Below are 14646 nucleotides of genomic sequence, written 5' to 3'. Positions count from 1 at the left end.
TGCTACCTTTATGTAAAGGTATGATAAAAGCCTTTTTCCAAATTTGGGGTACTATGCTTTCTTGGATAGAGTGGTTGATTAGAATGCTGATGGGGTAGGCAATGGCTTCGGCAGCTATGCTAAGAAAGTATGAAGGAATGCTATCTGGAGCATTAGAGCATGGCTTCAGTTTCTGAAGGAGTTTTTTTATGGCAGATGTGGGTATAGGTTTAAATGAGAAAGGTGGGGAGTGGGAAGAGGGGGTATCTGAGGGTGGTGGCGATGGAGAAGAAATTAGAGGAGAAGCAGAAGTGGAGGGTATAGTGTTAGTAGAGGAGGATGGGGGTGAAGTGGAGGGTGTGGTGATGTTAGAGAATGATGAGGTTAGTTTGGAAATAGAATCAATGAAAAAAAGAGTTAAATGGTGTAGCCAAATCTATGTCAGGAGCATTGGGGTCTGGGCTGGGGTTGTCTGTTTTGCTGTGATTAAAGAGGGTTGAGATTCCTTTCCAGAATTTCTGAGGGTTTGTTTTATTGTTGTTTTGGAGTATGGAGAAGTAATTTTGTCGATCAGTGATGATGAGCTTTTTTACTTTGTTTCTAAGTGTTTTGTATTCATTATGGGTGGGGGGAGTCCTATTTTTCTGGTAATGTGCCCAAGCTTTATCTCTGTGGCACATGGTTGCTAGTGTGTTTTTGGTTAGCCAAGGGGCAGTTTTGATTTTTGCTCTTTTTGTCTTTATGGGAGCATGGTAGTCTAGGAGGTTTAAGAAGGCTGAGTTGAAGTGGGCAACAGCATTATCTAGAGGTAGAGTTTTTAGAGTGTTCCAATTTATTGCTTTTAGAGAGTTAGAAAAGGTAATGGGGTTGAAGTTTTTTTGGTTGCGAGTAGTAATATAATTATGAGTAAGGTGCAAGGGTGAAGAGAGTCGATGTGTGAAGGTGGGTAAGTGGTCACTAAGGGGATTGGGAAGGGTACCACTGTCAGAGAAGTAATGGGGATGAGAGACTAAAATCCAGTCTAGGATACTACCACTGGAGAGGTTTTTTGAGGGGCGGATTATAGAGTTAATTAGCTGTGAGAAATTATAGAGGTTGATGTTAAGTGGGTTTGTGGGAGACTGAATGGAGGACCAATTGATATTCATGTCTCCCAAGATTATTGTTTCATTGCTAATGTTGGTAGAAAGCCAGGAGAGGATGTCCTCGAGTGTAGAAATATTGTCACCAGGGGGGATGTAGAGGTAGGCTATACATATATGCTTGTGTTTGTTAACTTGAAGTAGTGCTAGGAGTAATTCAGCATTATTGAAGTGGGGAGTAGGTTTGTTATAGGGAGTAACTGACAAGGAGGATGAGTATAGGAGAGCTACTCCTCCCCCTTTTTTGTGGGTTCTATATTTTCTAATGATGGAATAGTTGGGTGGTGTTATTTCAGAATCTTTTATATGGGGTTTTAACCAAGTTTCAGAGATGGACAGAATGTCAGGTTTATTATGTATAAGCCAGGCATGGAGGTTTGGGATTAAAACACCATCATCCTATTGCCCAATGAGGTTAAAGTACTTTTCACAGTATCAAAAGAAAAATATTCAAAAAATATTGATATAAAATCTCCTAAAACAGCTTGCACTACTGATGAACTGAATATCAGTCAAGTCATACATTATAACATGTTTAAATATTCTACCAAATGAATTACTAAATAAATAAATGAGCAAACTCATTAGGCCAATCATTGAGAATAATGCCCCCTTTGGCATGTATCTTTCCAGACACATGCAACAACTGGAATGCCCACAGAGATACCTTACTAAAAGGATACAAGGCCTAAACAACATGGACCACAACCCGTCACTATACTCAGTATCCTACGGACTGCTAAGAGATGACCTGTGTCTGGCATACAAGGCATCCTCTGACCCATTACTGGTGGATTTACTGCACATCAGCAACTCACATGTCATCAGAAATACTCAATCTGGGGAGCTAAACCTTTTCAACAGCAACAGAACAGTTTGGAGGACAGGCATTTCTCACAGAGGATTCCACTGCTGTGGAACAGACACCCATCCACATAAAACAAAGTTCATCCCAGTCCATATTCAAGCACAAATTAGATCCATGGATAGAAAACAGACAATTTACCCCAGGATTGCCCCATTTCCTACTAATGGACAGAGACAGCTCTGAAATACTTTATTCCATGCATAGGTCCCTCAAATTATCTATGGTATGATTCCAGTTATTCTAGTGAGGGGTAATCTAGAATTAATGACCATGGGATAGGTAAAGCCAGTTTCTAACTAAATGGCATAGATTATTTTGTGCACAAAAAGAGAAGTTGGCTATGTTTAAAATGTCTCACATGGGCATCTAGCCTAGTACTTACTTAATAAGCCTAAACAAATAGATGAATGACTGAATGAATAAAGAGGTTTGTCATGAAAACAGAATTACAATAAGAAAATCAAGGTGGTGGTGAAGTAAACCAAGTAAGACAAGTAAGGTCTACCTTAGATTTCACACTTTCAAAAATTACTATTACTACCACTCAGTTCATTTACTCCAGTGGACATTTCAGAACAACATACAAAGCTTAGGACCTTTGTGATCAAGAAGTGTGACTGTTTTTAATTCATTTCATTTAGTATATTCACTATAAAGGTCTAGTCATAGTTTAAAGTAATTCATATCACAACATTGTTTTATGTGCACAGGTAGACTGTTTCAAACTTTTAGTGCACCATAAACCAACTTTGCTTCTTCTGTTAGTTTAGAGAAACACATTTAGAGAAGATGGATCTGGTAAACTAATAAAGACCAGATACAAGTCAGTTCTTCATAACCCATATGGCAGGACCGATCTGATAAACTAATAAAGTGTCTCCTTAATAACTTGCATAGTACAACAGTAGATTATTTTAATCAGACTTTATTCCAGTTTCACAATTTTATTTTTTATATGGTACAATTGTACTTTCTCTAGCTAAGTGATTTCTGAATACAAGAATATAAAGTTGTAATGTACTCCATGAGTGATCTTATGAGACATCCGGATTAGTCCTGGTTTATTTGCAATGTATCACATGATCATACAAAGTACCCCAAATGACCATCTCCAACAGTGAATATTTTAGCACCAAAGCTAAGATTATTGTCAGTTACTGTACTCACTACTCAGACATCTAGTTTTATTAGCTGTGTCTGAACTTTGCACTTTAATATTACATAATGTTTTAACAAATTATGCTACAACTCTTTTGTTTATGTTGATGTTCAAGTTGCTGCTGAAATATCACCTGTTTCATTTTGTTAAGCATTCTTAGAGAACATTTCAAACAGACTAAGATGTAACAGCATGTCTTATTGTACATTAGTCTGTGTATTTAGGTTAGCCATGTGTGATCCCTGTGTCTGGTGCCAGCAAAAAAGATTTCAGACAAGAAGCTATGTGGTACATCAACAAGACCCATACATTCACTTCAGTAAGCCTTGTTACTGACCGAGAAAGGGAATGATGACCCTTTCCCCTTAGTAAACCTGTCTTCACTTGAATGACCAGTGCTCACAATATGCTTACAATTTCCACTTATTTCAGTGCAGATATTATACTATGTCACACATTAGAAACTGATCTGTGGTATCATTCTAATACATGATAAATGTAGGTTCTAACCATTTGGAAAAGAAGGCCCTCAGCTGATGTGCATACAAGTAACATCAGAATGTTAAGTAACACCTTAACTCTGAAATAAGACTTCTGTGACAAGCTGAAGTGATTATATGATTGTTGGGAGAGATAACTAAACATAAGGTATGAAAAGAGCAAAATAATTAAGGTCACAAAACGAGATATGTATATGTGCATGTGTATTTGTGTGTAGTGTTGTGCGTGCACAGTACAGATAAACATATCGCTCTCTTTCTCTCCCTCGCTGTCTCACTCTCTGTCTCTGTCTCTCTCTCTCTCTCTCTCTATATGTCTATATATATGTATGGATCTACTTTGGTAGATCAAAATGTCAGATAACCGAAACTGAAATTCATGAGACGAAAAAATCAGAATTTCATAACAATTAAATTTTACCATGTTGAAACTTTTAAGAATGAAGCACCAACTGTGCATGTCTGACAACACTCAAAGTTTGTGAATGGAGATCATGGAGCACAAAGAAAAACAGCTGCTCCATTTAAACACTTGATTTAAAGTAAAAATGTACCATTTGCAATGTTTTTGCAGGGGGCAAGCCTCCCCCACACCCCCACATGGTAGGCTGCGCCCCCGCACCCCCCACACTCCCTGCAAATTTTATATATATATATATATATATATATATATATATATATATATATATATATAAAAAACAACTCCAAGATTGCAATACAGTGGAGAAAGCAGTAAATTTCCCAATCCTCACTGTACCGCAATCTCCATTAAGAAATATTAAAAATGTTTTTACTTTAAATCAAGTGTTTAATTGGAGTAGCTGTTTTTCTCTGTGCTCGGTGATCTCCATTCACAAACTCTGAGTGTTGTTTGAAATGAGCAGTAGGTGCATCATTCTTACAAGTTTCAATATGTTAAAATTTAATTGTTATGAAATTACGATCTTCTGGTCTGATGAATTTCAATTTTGGTTACCTTACATTTTGATCTACCGAAGTAGATCCATATGTATATATTATGTATATACATAGATAGATGTAGCTGTACACTGGGATTCATTAACAATTATGTAGGGGCCTCATTGTGCTTACACTATCTAAGCGTGTTAGCATGATGAACAGCAATGCTAATCGAATATGCATGCTGCTCATCATGCCTACACATTTGCAAACATCTTTTTGTGGTTAGTAATGGTGTTCATGGCCATGGAAAGATGATTGCAAGCATGAGCACAAAATGTAAACAAAACAGTTTGCATATAGGCAATGCTCCGATGCAAGCATGTGCTTTAGCCCAGACATATTAAGGGCAAGTACAAGGAAAGAATACAGAATGAGTGGAAGTGAAATGGAGAACTGTTACAGTGAATTTTGTTAAAATGAATAATTAATGTTGAAGAGGAAATGTTTAAAGTCTACTCATATTCCACAAGCAAATGCGACAAAAGTGTATAAGAAGCATATCTGACATAAATCCAGCAATATTGAAGTAATGATAGTTATATACAAATATATTCTTTATATATGTCATGTTTCTTTAAGTTTGCAAAGTATTATGTCATGTGATTTTAATTTTGTATTTAAACTGATTTGGTTTTATGTGTTTGATATTACACCTGATGAAGCTACTGGTGAAAGATCTTGTGTTTGAGTAAATCTACTGTTTTTGATCCTGGAGCCTTGCCTATGCTGGTTTTGTGCTACATTGTATCTAGTGTTTCTTAGCTAGTATTATGCATCTGTTGCTGTTCCTTAACACTTGGGTTCCAAACCAGTCATTTTACATCAAGAGGGACAAAGTCTGCACTCTTTTGGCAGGAGAGGGCTGATTTCACCTACCTGAGCTAGGAGTTGCTGGTGGAAAGCTTGTGTGCTTATCTGATTGGTTGTAGGGCATATTTGGTATAAAACATGTTTTTTCCTGATCATATATAAGCCTCACATTTGCTCAAAGCTGCTCTTCACACAGTGGTGGTTACTGGTACCTTGTTTACACACAGTCACCAGAAGTTGAAATTTCCCTATAAAAACACTTGGGAACTTTACCTCAGTCCCGCTTTACTCACGGGGCAACTAGTTTCTGCAGTGAGCAGCACTTACGCATTTAGTTAGGACTGTTTAGGTCTACCGTACCTTATTATAGCATCCAGGACTATTGCTGCGCTCAGACAGTATCTGGTTTGGATGCTGGGCAGCATTGTTGGTTAGGTTAGCTGCAAATTACAGCAAGTAAGCACTCTTCCCTTGTCCATTTACAAACAAACCCTCCAATCCCTTGCAATTACACAAGCTATCTGGTATTCCAATGTGGTGTACAACAAGAGAAAGCAAATCCTCTTGAGAAGTAAGAGGGAATGTGCACAACAGAGCAAAAAGTCCCTCATTAGTCTAAACAGGTGACTCGGGAGATAGTCAAGTCTCTGAAAGCAGACTTTGAGGTAAAAATAGCCTCCAAAGTTAAAGATAACCATAAGGCATTTTTCAGATATGTCTGCAGTCTTGCAACACCCAACAAAGTGTGGAATTAGTTATAGATGACCTCAACTATACTCAACCAGAAGATATAGCAAATCTGCTGGCTGACAAATTCATCTCAAATTTTACCTCCCCATCACCCCCATATCTCCCCCAAGAAATACCCTCCACCACTCCACTGCCAGTTATCACCACAGAACAGGTTGCCACTGCATGCTCTTAAGTTAAAAACATGGCTTCAGTGGGGCCTGACGATACACCATGTTGCTTCTTAAACTGCTTAAATCAGGACTCATCAAACCCATTAAAATCTCTATTTAACTACATCCATCTATACAGCACATTACAACAGTCAGTGCCACAGGAAAATAATGAGTAAAACTTAGACATACAGCATCTGTGAAGAGATGACAACAGCAGTGTATTGTCAAGAAGATGTGTCTGGTAACATTAGTTTTAAAGCCATCAGGGGTTGTAAAAGTTGCCACTGCAAATGTATGTAAAACAATCATGAATTCATTGGTAGTCACACTTGTAAAAGTTATGCACTGTTGTTTTGGAACTTCCTGCTTAATCAATTTACACAAAATAGACAATAGTGTAAGACATGCAACCATCACAGCCGAAGTCTGAAATTTAAATAGTGACAGTTCACGTGCAAAACAATGACCTCATCAGTGTACTGAACTAGTGGTGTAGGCTTACAATATAATGTAATTGTGTGCTCTAGCTGATGCTACACAAAACACCTGCCATTTGAACAATGGAAATGTTCTACCTCCACCACACTTAACAAATGTTTGCACCACTTTCCCTCTAAAAACATTAAATGGATATTTTTTCACTCATGACACTCAAGTATTCACACATTTGTGGACAGAGTATTGTGCTATTTTTTATTTAAGTAATGTTGGGAAAATTGTACTCGTTAGAGTATAAACAATATGCATAGCTATGCCCTTGTGCTGTAAAGGAGTTGTGAATATGAAATGGTGGAGTCATCTATAAAACATTCTTCCAGAGTTCATAGGTTCACAGGTTCATAGGTGTTTACTAGGCTAATGACCACAAAGGCCTTTTTAAGCCTAGTCATGCATCCCAAATTTCTGACAAGTTCTGATACCCTTGATAAGTGTAAGTATGGGCCTGGGAGATGAAACATTTACAGGTTACCTGTTTGCATCAGAGACATAGGTGCCAAACCAGGGATGAATTTCCAGTTTCCCATCCAATTGTCTAAGTTGTACTTGAATTGGATTAGGGAGGATTTCACATGGATGGGGAGCCTGCTCCATAGATGGGGTAGTCTCTGGGATACATACCTCTCTCTCCAGTAGGTCCTATTTATATCACAGCCAAGGTTTAAGTCTTTAGAACAGGTAGTTCTGCTACTGTTTGTTTTGTGGATATGCAGGAGGTCCATCAGAGTGGGGTCTGACAATGCCCTGTATGCCAACCATAGATCTCCCCTCAAAAGCCTGTAGGAGACAGAATACAGCCTTGAGGTGGTCTGCATAGGACATATTATTTACACCCTGTATTCTTTTACTGAGGAACCTCTGTGGATGTTCCAGTTGTTGGATATTCCTGGTTAGGTACATACCAAAGGGGGCATTGTACTCAATGATAGGTCTGATGAATGCCAAATACAGTGGAACAATAACTTCCTTGGACATAGAATACTATCTATGTGTGTCCCTAAGTCCCTGACTACTGGGTCAACTCTAAGGGGTGCGTTGTCAATATGATAGGTACCAGGGATGGATGACTTCTCAAAGGATATTATTACGCATTTCTTGGCATTTAGTTTTAATCCATGACTTTGACACCAGTTGTTTGTCTGTGTCAGTCCCTCCTGAAGAACATTTGTGTCAGTGTGAGATTCAATGACAGCTCCTAATTTGCAGTCATCTGCAAATTTAGTCAGCCAGATACCACTGACATTGGCCTTGACTTCTGAGAAGTAAATTCCAAAAAGGAGAGGTCCAAGGACTGATCCTTGAGGGACTCCACTTGTGACAGGCCTCTTTGTAGAGGTGGACTCCCCAATTCTAACTTCCTGGGTCCTGTCTGTGAGCTAGCTGTCTATCCACTGGGTGACATACGTGTTTGTACCTAACCTCCTGAGTTTGTCAACAATGCCTGAGTGGGGTATTGTGTCAAATGCCTTGGCTGGGTCAAGGTAGGCAATGTGAATGATTTGCCCTCATCCACTGCTTTGAATACAGGTTGACTGAGTACATGCTCACTTAACTGTAAACATCCTCACATTCACATACACGTGTGCGCGTGCACACACACACACACACACACACACACACACACACACACACACACACACACACACACACACACACACACACACACACACACTCATCTTCCATGTTGGGTATTGAACCTCCTACAAATCTAGTTATACAATCTAGAGATCACTCTATTAGTTGCAAACATGATAGGAGAAGTCTGACTCTTAAGGGCAGAGAGTGTACTTTTGTCAAGATAACCTCATCAATGTGTCTCACAGGGGATGCTTCGGTAAAAATTTGGATACGGGAGCTGTGAGAACAGCTAAATGTATTCTTCTGAGTGGAAATATACACAGCATCAAGTGTTACATGCACACAAGTCTTCCATCTTCCATGTTGAGCCTCCTCCCTATCTAGTTAAACAATCTAAATTACATTTGAGTGGCTCTTGGCTTATTTATACAAAGCAAAAAATGACATTTATTGAATAATCACACTTGCTGTATCTTTAAGTTTGTTTGTGGTAGCATTTCACTCCGGACACTCCTTTACTATGCTTTCGCATTGGGAGGACTGGGATTGTTCATCTGATGTCAGTAGGTGTTTGCCTGGTCTGTCTCTTTTGGAAAACACACAAAAAGCCTTTAAGTATTTTTTGCACTTCTCTTATATACTGTGACTGCACTTCAGCAGTTTAATGAAAAATTGTACTGTCTGCTGCTGCTGCTTTAAGGAGTTATTTGCACTGTATTACACTGTATCTGTTAGTTGTAGGGCTGTTGTAGGTAGTTCATGTGGTCTTGTTACACTTGGGCTCCAAACCAGCTATTCTACATTAAGAAGATGTTCTTCTGCACTCTTGTGGCAGAAGTGTGCTGATCTACTGCATTTATCTGTTTTACTGCATTAATTGCTGCCTTTTTGACTGTTTTTTTTTCTGTCTGTGCCTACTTCATTATCTGCACTTATTTCGCAGACAATGAAGCATTGCGATATTGCTTAGATAGAATAGACGATCCAGACTTGTTGAATCTAGTCTGTTTTTGATACACTTGAACTCAAATCCAGCCATTTTACATTAAGAAGGGCTCCCCTGTACCCTTGTGGCAGAAGAGTGTGGATATAGCTTTGCCTGAGCTGGGGGTTGCTGAAGGAAGAATCATTGTGAGATGTCCTATTGGCAGACTAGTTTAAAACTGTTTAATTTAATGCTGCTTGTATATAAGCTTTGCGACCATGTGTAGGTGTGCACTGCACAATGGTGGTGTCCTGCATAAGTAGCAAACTCCTACAAACTACTTTTTCCCTAGATGGTCATCAGGTGAATTCTCCCAAGCTTCCCTGCTGCATTGCAGGCACTCAGCTGAGTACTAAGCAGTGTCACCACACTCCTTCACCCCTAATCCTTATTATTATTGTTGTAGTAGCAGGCCTCTACCCACCAAAGGAACTCTGTCTTTATACAAGGAATGATAGGAATCATTGATTCCAGGTCCTGAGAATGTTGTCTCAAATGGATTTATTTACATTGGGAATTTCTTTGTTTTAACATTGCCTAAAAAAGGCACTATGGGGGGAAGCAAGAATCTTTGCCAGTATTTGAAAGCCTAGAGGAGACAGTTAAAGACCTTCTCTGGCAAAGTAGCATGATCTGTCGACCATGTCTTCCCAGACAAGTCTGAAACTCAAATGTAAGTCATTATTGATTTCATTCCTCAGATCATCCCAGTGATTTGACAGCAATCCACAAATTTTATGAGGAACAGACTGAAGTTCTGGAGCAAAAATATGGACATTCTGCTAAAATATGAGCAATTGAGAAGTATAAATGCCAGTCATCATTGCTCTGTTGCTGGCAGTCCAAATAAAATGTGTCAGTTTTTAGCTTGGGAGATGAAATGCAGTGCAATGCTATTGAACAATGGTGCACAAATGATAGAAGAAAAACATTTAAAAAATATTGTACATCAAATACTTTACATGTACATGTTTAACCAAATGTGTTATGTTGCAACAGGGACCTGTATGAATTTGAATTACCAAACAAGGGTATTGGAAGCAATCATTTGACACTATCTGTCAGAGTTATCACAGAAAAAGGTATATATTAGTAAGGTCAAAAATAGTTTAGATGTAATGATAATGCAACATTGTATCAAGTCACATTCAAAGTCCAACAGAAACAAGTTAAGAATGTTGTCCTTTCACATTTGACAGTGCATGTCTGGATGATTGGGATATTGCATATAGTTAGCATAGGCATGTACTCACATGATATTAAAGAAAGACTGCAAGCAATGAAGGTATATCCCTTTCTTTCTGTATGGTTCCTCATTCCATTATCTATGCTTTCATAATAGCAAACCTATCTCTGTTTTATTGCCATATGTTATCTTTACCAATGCTTTTAATATGAACATTTCTTACTAAGGGCCAGAAACTGTGGTCATTAAAGCCAGCATTTGAATGTTAGGGCTGCTGATCTCCTAAATCTGTTAATGTACTTCCAGACTTATTGTTAAGACTCCTCTCTCTGACACACCCTCAGTAGGCATATGTCAAAGGGGGACACTGTGAAAGCTGATTGCTCCTGCAGTCAGAGTAATCATAGACATCTGAAAGCAATTAATAGGGAACACTTCTCAATACTAGTCCTTGCATTGTTAGAGCATCTGCATGTAATCATGCAGGCCCTTACATTATGGTTACATTCCCTACACTTAATGCAGCTTTTGGTATTCAGGAATGCTAATGATTTCACACCTCATTTGCAAACACATAGTGCTCACTGGGCTGACTCTGCACTATATAAAGGCAATCATGTAGCTAATGCCCTTGTATTGGACTGGGGAGACTGTTTTGAAACAAATAGCTCAATACTGTTAGTAAAACAACATTTATCTATTTTCTACAGTGATGTATTGCCATGGTATGTTGCTATTTCTTAATTAATGCTTTTAGTTTTAAATTAAAACATACATTGCAGTGACTGCTGAAAAGCAGGTTTGTTATCTTACATTTTTTTTCTTTTATCCCTTCCTTTTGCCATTGCTACGTCTGCATTTCTACAATGAAGCTAATGAATGCTACATAAATTATTTTACTTTGTATGTCATGTTTTGCAAAATGATTGTAGATAACTGTATTGTAAGTTTATAGGATGGTATGGTGTTTTTATCTGTGTCAACAGGAAAAAAAAGTTTGTCCAGTTTGTGTATTTCTGCCTGACTGAATTTTATAGAGGTGGAAATGACAGTTATAACAATTTGGTGTTACTTTTGTAATGTAGAATAACTGTTATTGTTAATACTGCAATGGGTTACACAGTTAAACCTGTGTTGCCACCATTACAGACGTTTTATACGATCTGTGCTGATAACTGAGTTTTACATACACACATTTTTTTTTGGAGGGGGGGTTGGGGGCCTTAACTTGGGTACAGTCGTAGTGATCATTTGTCATGTTTAAATTGTTTGTGTGCTTGTTGGATGCATGCAGTCACACAAAACTGAGTATACAGCCATCCTGACTGGGTATTATATATTTAATTTTTGTGTCTGTTTTCTGTTTCATCTCATACAGGGATATGGCATCCAAGAAGAAATCTGTACCATTTAAGCCACTATATACTGATACAGAAAATGAGGTCATTATGCAGGCCTTATGTCACCATGATGCTTTTCTGTTAGGGAGAAGTAGACATGACCAATCTGCCTGAGGCAGGATATGGCACCAGGTGGTCATTGACATTAATGCCGTTGAAGGACATGGGAGAACCTACTCCCAGATACAGCACTGGGCAAGTGACATGATAACCTCTGCCCATCATAGGGTCACTACAATAGGTTACCAGGGGTGGTCCTGCTAGAGAATCACTACTAACTGAAACTGAGGAGTTGCTGTCCACTGTCAGAGATTAAGATAGCTCAGCAGAGGGTTCCATCAGAATCCTTGACATTGGTACAGATGTGGACAACAGACCCAGAGTGTCACAAGCAGACCTTCCTGGTATGCAAACAGCAATTGTTATAGTTATACCTTTAAATGCATATATCAAAGGTGTGTGTGTGTGTGTGTGTGTGTGTGTGTGTGTGTGTGTGTGTGTGTGTGTGTATATATATATATATATATATATATATATATATATATATATATGTATATATAGAGAGAGAAAGACAGCAATAACTTGTGAATCAGATAAAAGTCATACAGAAGTAGTGGTGTTTGCTTTGGGCTTCTGGGGGGAATCCAACTGTTCATTTTTTTATGAGAACATTTTTAATCTGCAATGTTCAAGGGGACTGTTCCCTTTTTCTTGTTTCATTTGCACTGTGATACTTATCATACTTCTATCCTTCCCATTTCTTACATACAGGCACTTCTGGATTGCAGGCTGCCAGCCCATGTGCATATGGTAAGCACACATTTGTGTATTGTTAATACTTTACAAAAGACAGCTTCAGGTCTATATGATAGTAAAGTCTGTGTAGCTTTAGTGTCTGTTAAGAAGCTGAACATACCTTTACTATAAGGAAAATATGTGATCAGTTTTATTATCTATTTCTCTGTTATGTTTATTACCTGTTGTCATAGGTGATCCCAAGAGTGGCATTATGGAACTCCTACCACCTGATGCCAGAGGATCAGTAGCCTCTGATGATGGTGGTGGTGGTGATGAACAGGCACAGTCTAGGGGTGCGCAGGGTCAGTCTGACACTGAGGTTGTGATTCCCACATCCCGTGGCAATCTTTTGGACACAGTCAGTATGTCTGTGCATACCCAGGACAATGAGACCTATGATATAGGATAAGTTGAGGCTGACACAGTTGATCAGGCTAGTGTGGTTACTCCAATTGCAGAGCCTGTTGCTTCTCCCGGTCACCATCATGAGGCGGTGGTGCCACACAGGAGGACTGGCTGGGGTGCTTGGAGAAGGCCTGCTGTCTACTTCTCCTCTTGAAGCTGGTGTGTCATTAGGTGTCACCAGATGTATATGTAGGTCCATACTGGAGGCACAGGTACATTCCACTCTGGCATCTGAACAGATAGTGTGACTACTAAATGTTGTGCATTCTGATGTGAGTGACTCCCTGAACTATGCTAGTAACTCTTTAGACAGGATGAACTGCACACTGGATCAAGCAGTTTCTGTGAATGAACATCTGTTGGAGGAGGGTGGGCATCCACTTGACCAGAGAGCCACTATATCTTCTGGTGTTAGCAGATGTAGCAGTGCAAGATCCTGCTTCTGCACTGACACTACATCCACTTCTCCATTACTGATTGCAGTGTCCACACCAAGACATGACAGGCCACATTTATTTTTTTTACATTTGCTTACTGGGGATATCCGACTGGGTGAGTGGCCCTTTTTTAGCGAACGCCTGGGAAGAAAAGCTCCATTACAAAAACACATTACAAACAATACAAGAAAATGATAACAATCAAGAATACATAACTTTGGTAAATACAGGTAGTAAATAGTTTATACATAAACAATAAAAACTGAGAGAGTAATATAAAGTGGAAAAAAAAAGAAAGCTAACAAATAAGCTAGCATGAAATGGCATGGTAGAGGCTCTGGATGTAATTGTGAGTAGATCTTGTCCAGTAGACATTGCTCATGTTCAGGTAACATCCATACTTCTAGCCAGGGCTGTGGAAGTAGCAGTGCAGCTCATAGCAGAGGTAGTCCTCATGGTAGGAGGGTGAAGAAGCTGACCTGAGTATTCTATCATGCACGGCTCACACCTGTTTAAGATGTCAGAATGTGGTGCTACTACAGTGCTTTGTTGTGTACATGCAAAAACACACACACACATATTGAAAAAAAAGTTCCCTTGCCCATACCACTTCACACACAGATGCAAAATATCTAAACAGTGTTGCTGAGTGCTATACACATGCTGTTACTGGCCCTAAATGGTGTATACTCTGATAGATACACATTTCTTTCTTGCACACACTCACTTCTTTAGTGAATACCTTGTGCCTGTACCCCCCCACACACACACACACACACTGCATGCAAATGATTTTGACTGTGCCCTGCCCTTTGCACATGTCTTTGTGACTTAGGGTTGTATATATGTCTGATGCAGACAGTGGATAGCTAATGCTTGCTTATTCACATGATTGGATTTATCAATATGTATTGCAGAGGAAAAGCTGTTGATTTCTTATTCCTACTCATTTGTGAATGATTGCTTATATAATTATTGAACAGCATTGTATTTCAGTAGTATTGTCAGAATATTGTTATTACAGCAGTGGAAG

At 38.9% G+C, this 14646-nt stretch overlaps 1 protein-coding gene across 2 annotated transcripts in view; it reads right to left on the bottom strand.

Annotated features, from left to right (window-relative positions):
• The window catches only part of LMNTD1 (lamin tail domain containing 1), a 1453405-nt gene that overhangs the window by 915870 nt on the left and 522889 nt on the right, over window positions 1–14646 (bottom strand). The gene's annotated exons all lie outside the window — the stretch shown is intronic.

Source organism: Protopterus annectens, chromosome 11.part0 (assembly GCF_019279795.1).
Source record: "Protopterus annectens isolate FY-2018-M chromosome 11.part0, PAN1.0, whole genome shotgun sequence".
Lineage (NCBI taxonomy): Eukaryota > Metazoa > Chordata > Ceratodontiformes > Protopteridae > Protopterus > Protopterus annectens.
Note: the sequence above shows the minus strand (reverse complement) of the source record. Positions and strands in the feature narration are given on the sequence as shown.